This window comes from Culex pipiens, chromosome 2 (genome assembly GCF_016801865.2).
Source record: "Culex pipiens pallens isolate TS chromosome 2, TS_CPP_V2, whole genome shotgun sequence".
Lineage (NCBI taxonomy): Eukaryota > Metazoa > Arthropoda > Insecta > Diptera > Culicidae > Culex > Culex pipiens.
In genome coordinates, this window is record NC_068938.1 from 17380756 (window position 1) to 17393424 (window position 12669).

The following is a 12669-nucleotide window of genomic DNA, read 5'->3' on the forward strand; positions in this document are numbered from 1 at the left end:
GACGTTGGACGGTTTTTGGGTAAACTGGCGGTTTTACACCAAGAACCCGACGGACGTAGCGCAATGCCACCGTTGCCAGAAATTCGGCCACGGCTCGCGGAACTGCAACCTCCCGCCCCGCTGCGTGAAGTGCGGAGAGTCACACCTCCCGGAGGCGTGCGCACTGCCACGTAAGGCGGACTTGGGGGACAAGGCAGAACAAACTAAGCTGCGCGTAAAGTGTGCGAACTGTGATGGTAACCATACCGGCAATTACCGCGGATGCGTCGCGCGCAAGGTCTACCTCGAGGAGCAGGAAAAGAGGAAGAAGAAAGCGTCTCACCCTCCTCAGCGAAGTACGAGCGCAGCCGTTCCTGCAGCTGGACAGCGTACGGTTCCAGCGGAAAACTCAGCGTTCCCTCCTGGTTGGGGGCGTTCGTTCGCCAGCGTGGTCGCTGCCGGTAGCGGCAGTACGGCCCAGCAAGAAGTCACCGGGGAAGATCTCTTCACCCTGCCGGAGTTCTTTGCTCTCGCGGGGGAGATGATGACGCGGTTTCGGAGCTGCCGGAACAAGGCAGAACAATTCCTGGCCCTTGGGGAACTGATGATCAAACACATCTACAAAGGATAAATTACCTGTGATCTAGATATAAGCTTTCTCTTCCTCTATCCCCTTTCCTTTGCAATTTCTGTAAGTTTTTTTTAATAGTTTTTTCTTACTCTTGATAGTGCCTTAGTTAAAGAAATAATTGTTCCTAAATGGATTATGATGCAACACACAGCTGTAAGGAACTCCAAAACTCTGTTATGCACTTCAAAATAACTCATTGTATCTTGATTATTCACCAATAAAACCGAATTGAATTGAATTAAAAATGATTTAAAATTTACTTAAATTCTGAACATGTTGATTAATATATTTTGAATAGTGTTCAATAATGTGATTTTTCAATTCCTCCAAAAATAAATGTTTATTTAAAAAAAGAAAAATTTTTATTTCTGAAAAATACTTACAAGTGTTTTGCCTTCCTCACTGAGGTAAGGCTATAATCCTGCTCTAAAAATGAACTTTGTATAAAAACGTCGTAGACTCACCTTTTAATATACATATCGTCTCAGAATCGAAAACTGAACAAATGTCTGTGTGTATGTGTATATGTGTGTGTATGAATGTATGTGGCCAACAAACTAGCTCATGTTTCTCGGCACTGGCTGAACCGATTTTACCTGAACCTGTTGCATTCGACTTGGTTTAGGGTCTCATAGATCGAATTTTATACAGATTGAAGTGTCGATAAGTAGTTCAAAAGTTTTGTATAAAAATGTGTTTTCACGTATATCCGGATCTCACTTAAATGTATGTAAACTATGTCCGGGTCCATCATCCGACCCATCGTTGGTTGGATTATCAAAAGACCTTTCCAACGAGTCCAAAACTTTGATGATTTGGCAACCCTGTCTCGAGATATGGCCCCTTAAGTGATATTTATGTACTTTTTTATTCAGGATCTAAAAAAAAGATGAAATTTTTGTACAATTCCATCATATCAGCCATTGTTGGTAATATGTGAGGAAGGCTCCAACCGCATAGGTGGATTAAGTTAGTTTTTTATTTTATTTTAACTGATGAATTGGTTTACAATAAATAATACTTTTCATTACTATTATTTCTTCAACCCAGAAATTTGAACAATACGTAAAATTTACCTTTGACAGCCTTGTTTCATCATTCCTCACCAAGTATCAGATTTAAACTTGTTCTTTAAATAAAACATCACATTTAGTTTTCTTCAGGGCATTTGTAGCCAACAATTAAATTTCATTTTATGTTTGATTTGCAAGAAATGGAAACTTTAGATTTCTGATGTTATTTTCAATGAAATTATTAATTAAAATGTATGTTTTGAATCAAAAATTTGTAGCCAACAATTAAATTTCATTTTATGTTTGATTTGCAAGAAATGGAAACTTTAGATTTCTGATGTTATTTTCAATGAAATTATTAATTAAAATGTATGTTTTGAATCAAAAAGTAAGGTATTCAAACAAAACTTCTTAAAATTGAAAATTGGTTTGGTACAAATTAATAAATTTTGTTTAAGTTATGATAAACATTTGTCATTGCTAATCCAGCTTCGATTGATAATTGGATCAATAAACAACTAATAAATATTTAAAATGCTAAACTTATCATCCAAAACGTGTTGTTTTTGTCGCTCCAGAATGTATCATGTATAAAAAATACAAATCGAAATAATAAAAAGCAAAATTTTGATTGCTGGAAAAATATAAATAAGTGTTTTTTATTGAATTTGGAAATGCGAAAACTTAATCTTTTGCTCACTTTTTGAATTTCAACACATATTTCCTTTATTCTTTTTTTAAAGGGCTAGTAATTGAACAATTTTCATAAGTCGTCGTGGGCTTGATGCAATAGTTTCGTGGGCCGGATCTGTTTATCTTAGTTTGAAGTACAGATAAATCTTCTAAGATAAAGAACATTTTTCTACTACATCTCATCGTGTAGAAATGAATTATTTTGAGTTAAAAATATTCCAATTCATCTGTGTTTATGGTGGTTGTTAATTTATTTCAGGCAGCTTTAACATGTTTGTCATTCGCTGCCTTCTGTGTTTATGAGTTTAACAAAAAGTAAACCTATGAAGTAAAAATTGTTTTTGCAGATTTTTTTTTATTTTTTATTGAAAAAATTACATTTCTGAGTTACTGCTGTTAAAAAATAACATTGCATTTCTCAAACAATGCATGGTTATTACATGTAAACAAACAACGATTACTTTTTTTATCAGGCTGAAACTTTGTCAATGATTTTTGTTCATCAAAGAGACCATTTTGCATCATAAATTTGTCCACATTAATCTGCATATTTTATTTGTGTTGTTTAATGTGTTTTTATCAGAATTTCAAGTAAACTGCGCTTAATTATACGACATTCCTCATAAAGCGAAACAACAACTCATTACCATTTTGAGCTGAAAATATTGGAACTTTTTTCGAATGATACAAATGAAAGGGGTCGTATCGAAAAATCATCCTTAGATTCGTTCCTGGAACAAATTTTAGCCGTGATACTAAGGTTCACGAATATCAAAAAGGTAATTCCAACTGCAACTCCTACCTCTGGTTTTGGAAATAAAAAGACATCGTCAGCGCTCTAAAAGGACCCAAATCTACAAACTTTGACTCCAACAACAATGCCCTTACAAAATTGTTACAAATTAATAGACTCTGACTTCAAAGGTTCAGTTTTTGCTACCTATGACTACAAGTCCTCACAAATACCGATTCTACCGATTCCAACTCTACAGCCCTGATTGCAAGTAATAAAACATCGGTATAAACATGCTAATGGTACATAATGTTATTATTTATGTTATTTACAATATGAATTAATTACAATTCAATCAGGTTATTTTAAATAAATAATAAATTTACCAAAATAATTTAATTTTCATAAGAGTTTTATTCTTTTTATTTATGAAATTTAATATAAAGTATGGATTTGTGTTCTAAACAATCGGATCGGGTTACAAAAGAAATCTTTTACTCTGTATAGGGATAACAATTTTAAAGATTATCAATATAAAAATAAATTGTTCTTTACTAAGCAAAAAAGTCAATTTGTTTATTTTCCCTTTTGCAATAATTGCAAACACAAGTCTAATCCAGCTCAAATAAATGGCTCAAATAAAAAGTTGCAACTCACTTCTCAGACAAATTACCTGGGTGGCGTCTGCAAAAATCCCGCTTTTGCGGTAAAACAATCATAAACCATTACACCTCTCAAGTGCCCACATCAGATGATCCCCTTCTCAGTTATTCAGGTCCGTCAATGCAGTGTGGGCTTCCTCGGTTTTTTTTTCACGCTCCTCGTCCTCGTCCAAAGTGCTTCTGGATTATCGCTCTATTTGTACTTTAAGGCACGAATGGGAAAAGCAGGGAACAAAAAAGGATTCCCCCAGATCCATTAACAGGTAGCACAGCCTCTTTCCCTGCGTAGAATGAGTGAGCGCTGCTGATGCATCTTTCGGAAAGGTGCACCGTCATCCCAACTTGACACTTTTCGAAACGCTTTTCTCCGTGGTGCTTAAAGGTAGTAAAAAGAAACCTCCAAGAGGCGATCCCATTTCTGGCACCTTTTTCCCGGGAAACAGAAACCGAAAGTGGCCAACAAAACAACCGAAAAACTGCTTCTTTTAAATGTGTGTGCCCGAATTTGTATCACGCTTTTTAGGTTCTTGGTTTGGATTTCTTCTTTTTCCCCTCCCTAATGCATCTAATGCAATCCGTCTCGCTCAGATAACACTAAATTTGTTCTTTTTTCTTTCTTGACACAATGTTGCATCTAAAGGAGGCAGTAGAACGAAGCGAACAAAGTTGGGCTGCTCTTTTATGGCTCCTAGAAGTCGCAAACAGAAGCCAGCGGGAGCTAGAAAACTAATTAAACTTGGGCTTCCTCTGGGAAGAGATGTGTACAAAAGACCCTGAGAAGAGTACGTTCTGTCCTCGGTCCAGGACGTGTTTGTTTGTTTCCGGGAGAAATTCGCCGGGGAAATTAGGACATAATGAACGACCGAACGAGGACTCGGGATGCGCAGCGAAGAAACGGACTGAATCTGATGAATTTTTCAATTAACAGGACAATTTTAGCGCGGGAGACTTGAGCGCTCTGAAGCGACGAACCCGCAAATTTCAGCGCGATTTGGCGATTCAAGAAGCACGTCGTCTGGCAACGTTTTCCGTTTTTATCGCAACGAAGGCGACTTATCTTAATTTTAAGCCGTCGTTCAGAACCTTCCGAGCAGGCACGTCTTGGACTTGGGAGAAGAGAAAGGTTTAACAAACAAACAGCAGGAAAAAATATATGCAGAAAAGTACACAAGTCTTTCGAGCTAACGTTACCTCATGGACCAGCCAGCATGGAAATGTTCGAGAACAAAAACCTGAGACGAAGAAGTCGAAGAACTTTGAACACAACAACAGGTCAGCATCCCGAGGAAGCAACGAACGGATCGAAGCAAAGACGAAGAGTCGTCCAGCAGCAGCAGCAGCACGTTGACGATGACGAAGTTCTGTGCGCGCTGTTCAGCATGAAGATCACGAAGCATCCGACAGCAACAGCAACAAACTTCATCCAAGAGGAAAAGATTAAAAAACAGTCTGAACACATTTTTTCCTTGCGGGCCAGTTCTGTTTCTTTACTCTCTTTCCTTTTCCTTCCCTCGAAAAAAAAGTTCCTCCCTTTCTCTTTCCCTCCTCCAGAAAAAAAAACTCCAGCACGGATGGCCGGCTGACTTTGTTACCACTTCGTCTTGCTCTTGCTCTTTCGGTTGTGGCGGTAACTTTGTCTTGTTCCTCTTTTTTTCAACTCCTCCTGATCTTGGCCCCGGCGGGAGTTGTATTATAGTTGTTGTGGAACTTTTTTTCTTTCTTACTTTTTCCCCAACTCTGCAGTCCAGTCCAGCATCACATCGCAGGGTTTAAGCTGGAGAGAACTGAAAAATATCTTTTATAAACACAATACGGCGCGCCCCAGCATCAGTGCGATGGGTGACTCTTCCCGGAGGTTCCCGGGTGGAGTTGGGAGGGGTTTATCCTTTCTTATGGGGGTGATGGAGCTTTGAAGTATCGAGCTGAATATTTTTTTTCGATACGTCAGTCAAATCAATAAAAGGTTAGTTCAAACTAAAAACTAAAAACTAAAAACTAAAAACTAAAAACTAAAAACTAAAAACTAAAAACTAAAAACTAAAAACTAAAAACTAAAAACTAAAAACTAAAAACTAAAAACTAAAAACTAAAAACTAAAAACTAAAAACTAAAAACTAAAAACTAAAAACTAAAAACTAAAAACTAAAAACTAAAAACTAAAAACTAAAAACTAAAAACTAAAAACTAAAAACTAAAAACTAAAAACTAAAAACTAAAAACTAAAAACTAAAAACTAAAAACTAAAAACTAAAAACTAAAAACTAAAAACTAAAAACTAAAAACTAAAAACTAAAAACTAAAAACTAAAAACTAAAACTAAAAACTAAAAACTAAAAACTAAAAACTAATAACTAAAAACTAAAAACTAAAAACTAAAAACTAAAAACTAAAAACTAAAAACTAAAAACTAAAAACTAAAAACTAAAAGCTTAAAACTAAAAACTAAAAACTAAAAACTAAAAACTAAAAACTAAAAACTAAAAACTAAAAACTAAAAACTAAAAACTAAAAACTAAAAACTAAAAACTAAAAACTAAAAACTAAAAACTAAAAACTAGAAACTAAAAACTAAAAACTAAAAACTAAAAACTAAAAACTAAAAACTAAAAACTAAAAACTAAAAACTAAAAACTAAAAACTAAAAACTAAAAACTAAAAACTAAAAACTAAAAACTAAAAACTAAAAACTAAAAACTAAAAACTAAAAACTAAAAACTAAAAACTAAAAACTAAAAACTAAAAACTAAAAACTAAAAACTAAAAACTAAAAACTAAAAACTAAAAACTAAAAACTAAAAACTAAAAACTAAAAACTAAAAACTAAAAACTAAAAACTAAAAACTAAAAACTAAAAACTAAAAACTAAAAACTAAAAACTAAAAACTAAAACTAAAAACTAAAAACTAAAAACTAAAAACTAAAAACTAAAAACTAAAAACTAAAAACTAAAAACTAAAAACTAAAAACTAAAAACTAAAAACTAAAAACTAAAAACTAAAAACTAAAAACTAAAAACTAAAAACTAAAAACTAAAAACTAAAAACTAAAAACTAAAAACTAAAAACTAAAAACTAAAAACTAAAAACTAAAAACTAAAAACTAAAAACTAAAAACTAAAAACTAAAAACTAAAAACTAAAAACTAAAAACTAAAAACTAAAAACTAAAAACTAAAAACTAAAAACTAAAAACTAAAAACTAAAAACTAAAAACTAAAAACTAAAAACTAAAACTAAAAACTAAAAACTAAAAACTAAAAACTAAAAACTAAAAAACTAAAAACTAAAAACTAAAAACTAAAAACTAAAAACTAAAAACTAAAAACTAAAAACTAAAAACTAAAAACTAAAAACTAAAAACTAAAAACTAAAAACTAAAAACTAAAAACTAAAACTAAAAACTAAAAACTAAAAACTAAAAACTAAAAACTAAAAACTAAAAACTAAAAACTAAAAACTAAAAACTAAAAACTAAAAACTAAAAACTAAAAACTAAAAACTAAAAACTAAAAACTAAAAACTAAAAACTAAAAACTAAAAACTAAAAACTAAAAACTAAAAACTAAAAACTAAAAACTAAAAACTAAAAACTAAAAACTAAAAACTAAAAACTAAAAAACTAAAAACTAAAAACTAAAAACTAAAAACTAAAAACTAAAAACTAAAAACTAAAAACTAAAAAACTAAAAACTAAAAACTAAAAACTAAAAACTAAAAACTAAAAACTAAAAAACTAAAAACTAAAAACTAAAACTAAAAACTAAAAACTAAAAACTAAAAACTAAAAACTAAAAACTAAAAACTAAAAACTAAAAACTAAAAACTAAAAACTAAAAACTAAAAACTAAAAACTAAAAACTAAAAACTAAAAACTAAAACTAAAAACTAAAAACTAAAAACTAAAAACTAAAAACTAAAAACTAAAAACTAAAAACTAAAAACTAAAAACTAAAAACTAAAAACTAAAAACTAAAAACTAAAAACTAAAAACTAAAAACTAAAAACTAAAAACTAAAAACTAAAAACTAAAAACTAAAAACTAAAAACTAAAAACTAAAAACTAAAAACTAAAAACTAAAAACTAAAAACTAAAAACTAAAAACTAAAAACTAAAAACTAAAAACTAAAAACTAAAAACTAAAAACTAAAAACTAAAAACTAAAAAATAAAAACCAAAAACTAAAAACTAAAAACTGTTTTTGTTTTTGTTTTTGTTTTTGTTTTTGTTTTTGTTTTTGTTTTTGTTTTTGTTTTTGTTTTTGTTTTTGTTTTTGTTTTTGTTTTTGTTTTTGTTTTTGTTTTTGTTTTTGTTTTTGTTTTTGTTTTTGTTTTTGTTTTTGTTTTTGTTTTTGTTTTTGTTTTTGTTTTTGTTTTTGTTTTTGTTTTTGTTTTTGTTTTTGTTTTTGTTTTTGTTTTTGTTTTTGTTTTTGTTTTTGTTTTTGTTTTTGTTTTTGTTTTTGTTTTTGTTTTTGTTTTTGTTTTTGTTTTTGTTTTTGTTTTTGTTTTTGTTTTTGTTTTTGTTTTTGTTTTTGTTTTTGTTTTTGTTTTTGTTTTTGTTTTTGTTTTTGTTTTTGTTTTTGTTTTTGTTTTTGTTTTTGTTTTTGTTTTTGTTTTTGTTTTTGTTTTTGTTTTTGTTTTTGTTTTTGTTTTTGTTTTTGTTTTTGTTTTTGTTTTTGTTTTTGTTTTTGTTTTTGTTTTTGTTTTTGTTTTTGTTTTTGTTTTTGTTTTTGTTTTTGTTTTTGTTTTTGTTTACACTGTGTGCTGTAGTGTTTGTTTATTCTAGGATTTGTCAAAGGATATGTTTAAACTGAAAATATCTAGAAATTTCATCACACTGTCAAGTGACTCAATCACGTCACCTTTTATAGTTCGTTGTTGCCGCTGTGTGTTGCCGGTTACTGCATGGTGGCTGCTGCTGCTGTTGCTGCTACCATCGATCGCGGGCCCTGTCGGATGCTGTTGAGCCAAAGCCCACGACCGACGACGACGATCGCGACCGTACAACTCCGAAGAGAGACCGCCAAACCTCTCCGCGTCGCATATCGCGTCTCGTTCGTCGCCGAGCTTGCTCAGGAAGCACAGACGACGACGGTTGAGCACCAATACTGGTAAAGCCGATCAACGGACGACCGCGATGTTGGCTATTGTTGTTGTTGGAGGCTGCGGTCCAACGAGAGGCGATCAACGAACGGTTGGAGCTTTTTGTTCACCGTCGCAGGCGTAGGCCGTTTTTGGGTGCTAACTTAAGCTGACATTGAGACTTGAGCTGTGGCAGGAAGAATTAGAGTGAAAGAATGTAAGAGATGATTTTTTTCCTGTTTTGGTATTAAGTTTTAAACTCTGAATTTAGTACAATTGCATTGTAAATTCAAAGCCATCGATATATAAAGTAAATCAATTAAACTGGTTTTAATTTTGCTTCCAAATCCATTTTTAGAACTGTACATATCAATCAGGCAAATAAATAGTTTGTCATGTTAGTGTTTTTAATCACAAATGCTTGATTTTTGAGTTGCTTAAAAGAATGTTCGTAAAGTAACCACTAGACATAAATCTACACAGCTTAGACCATTCTCGAGCCCAACCCGCCTGCCAGCCCAAGCAAAAACCGTTCACCTGCGTGGTGTATCTTGCGTGTACCCAAGCCCAAGAAAAATAAAACCGGTCAGGCCAAATCACTGTTATCAGTGACGATCAACGAAAAAATCTCCCCGTCTTCGAGAATCAGCTCCGAACGATCTCCCCATCGTATGACCGTGGCATGGACCCCAGCATCAACTTCAGGTCCGTTTTTGCCCCACGGAGATCTCGCGCGGAAGAAGACGGAATTAAAGACCCAGCGAACCTCCGAAGAAACTTGGAACGAAACTGAAGGAAAAAACCGGCTTGACTCGTTCTCTCCACTCTCTGCTTTGCTTTTGGTTCGACGTTTTCGACGTTCGACTCTTCGAAGGTTTTTGTTGGCTTCTCCGCACTCAGCCGTCCAAGTCACTTGTTTGTTTGGTTGCCTTTTTCCCCTTCTTCATTCTTTTGTTCTTCGTTTTTAATCCTTTTCGCTTTGGGCAGCTTTTCGACGAGCGATCGCTTATCGTTGCGTGTGTGTTTGTGTGTCTTTCACATATTTTCATCGTCTTATGTTTTATGTTTGCTCTCTCTCGCTTTGAATTATGCTCTCTCTCTCTCAATTTGCGCTGACTGTTACAGTAGTGGTGATTGGAGAGGTCACGAACGCGCAAAGTGGTTTTGTGAAACGCAACTCGATCTACAGCGGGCGTACCTGTGCTCTTGGCTACGAGCTGGTGGTCAGTGGCGATCGACGACTTGAACGGATATTTGGAGAGAGTGAGAGGAGAGCTTTTATTTCTCTCTGCTTCAGTTATGTTTGGGTGCAAAAATGGCTGGTGTGATACTTATACAGAGGGATGATAACACGGTAAAAAATGTTTGGAATTTAAGACTTGAGCTGTTCTTTACAGCTTATTTTAACTTTTTGTTACTTCAAAATAAATGTATCAATTCCTAAAAATCAATTATTTGTACAAAGCAAACTTCTTAACAATTCTTACAATTTTCAGGGGTTTGCCCGAATCAAAAAAGAAATGCAGGCAGTAAAAACTTTCAACCAAATAGATTTTTTTAAATAAAGATTGTTATTTGCTGTTTAAATGATTGCTTTATTTTATGTGGGGTTTGTTTTGAATAATCCTGAAACTGATTAAATTGTTTTTTTAATTGATGAATTGGAAAATTGAAAGTTGTAATATTTATGTGTATGAATAATGGAACAATCTAAACCAACTGTATTTAAATTTCAGATCTCTCAGCCCTCGTTAAGGTCTATGCGGATTAAAACTCATTTCTTTTTTTTCGAATTCAAACAAATAATTTGACAAGACAACATTTTTTGATGGCTCAGCTATGGTCCCGTTGGAACTAGATGTTAAGAAGGACCTTTTCGGTCAAAAAGAGCCAGGAAGTATTTTTTAAATTGATTTAAAAATCTATTTAAATACTCTGCGGTGCTATAAAGGGTCATTGTAGTCAGAAAAATAAATTTTGTTGTTGTGAAAGTAAATTTTGTCGTACCGTCAAACGGGGTGACTTTGATAGCCGGGGTGACTTTGATAGGCTTACGATTTTTCCGCAAAATGAAGAGTACAATTAAAATACTTAAGGAATGGATTAGAAACATACTGACCGTGGTAGAGAAGTGTTCAAAGTACCTCAAGAAGAACTATTCATAAAATTTTGACAAATTTAAAAAGTTAGTTAACTATAGTTAAGAAAATGTTGATGAAAGACATTATTTTAAACTTCTCAAAGTGTCATGATTTTCTCAATGAACATGATTTTCAATCGGAAAACGGAATGCATTTTCGGAATCTATGGAGAATTTTTCACTAGAAGAAGGTTAAAAAAGTTTGAAAATAATAAATAATATGTGTTTTTGAAACACAATTAAAAAAAATCTCCAAAATTATCGGCAATTTCAGTTTAACAAATTTCATGTAATATGTGAAAACTTGTGATTCGGGCTTTGAATTTAATATAAAATGCAATGCAAATCGATAATTTTATAAACAAAACTAGTTTTAACAAATTTCAGGCAAAATTCCGACTTTTTAACAATTTTACCTAAAATTTATATGTATTTTGCTGAAAAGCTTATACACTTAGTTAACTAAATAAAAACATTGATTTTTTTTCTTAAAAATAATATCAGCTACTTTCGTGATGGTACATTTAGCGTACAAATAAAGTTTGAACATCTTAAATATGATTTTAACTAGAAATACTAAGACTATCAAAGTCACCCCGGAATTAAAACTAAGAATTTTTAACGTAACTTTTTTTCTAAACATTATTGAAAAAAAACTTTTTTTCCGAAACAGTGCACTTTGTGTAGTCTACCCCAGTACATGTTTTAAAAATAATAATGTTGAGAAAAACCTTACCTGTTGGAAAATATTCTAAAAACAAATTGAAATCCTATCAAAGTCACCCCGGTTTACGGTACGCTAACTTCATTATTCTCTTAAAAACCAATGAGCTATTTTAAAAAAGTTTTTAAATTTTGGCAAGCAGACATAATTGAACAATTTTGCCCTTTGATTTTTTGTACGAATTCAAGTAAGAAAATGAAACAGTGGATAATATCTGTTTTGGATTTATAAATTAAAGCTATTGTGGAAATGCTCTTATATTCAAGCTTTGATTTTATTGAATTTTGCATAAAAGAAAAGCGGAATATTCATTCATGAAAACTTTTTTTTTTCGCGAAAAACAGGATTATTTTCTGGCATTTATTTTATTTTATAAGTAACAATAAAGAAAAATTAAGACATTTAATTAACATTTAACAATAAATTGTTATTTTCTTTCAGAGAATTTAATAACAATCCAGTAATTGAGACTGTAATTTTTCCTTTTTCAGGAAGGGGCAAAACTAATTGCTTGGCATGTTTAAGATGTTGTCCATTTTTTATAAAAATAAGCTAAAACATGTTCTGTTTCGATTTTTAGTACTTGGATTCAGTCTTCAGAAGCTGAATGAAGCTAATGAACCTTCACAATAAAGTGGTTGATAAAAATATATGTTTTTCATTGTTTGACTAATATGGCGGCGAAGGACTTTGAGAATATTCATTCGGTAATGGATCAGGCACTTCACCGAAAAAATTACGAAATTGTGGTAGCCGAACGTTAACCTTAAAAGATGAGATTATCAAAACTTAGTTTTTTTCGTGTATTGATTATTCAAATGATATATTTCAAGTTTCAGATATTCGAGTCTGGAATGTTTCAGAAAAGCCTTATTTTATATTAAAATTAACTAAGGATTGATGCATTTCAAGCTGTTATTAAGACCTTTTTTTTGATTATTGCAAGATCAATTCTATTTGCACTGATTCACATCAAAGTGCAGGTAAAAAAAAACATTTTAAAAATTTGGTTCCATA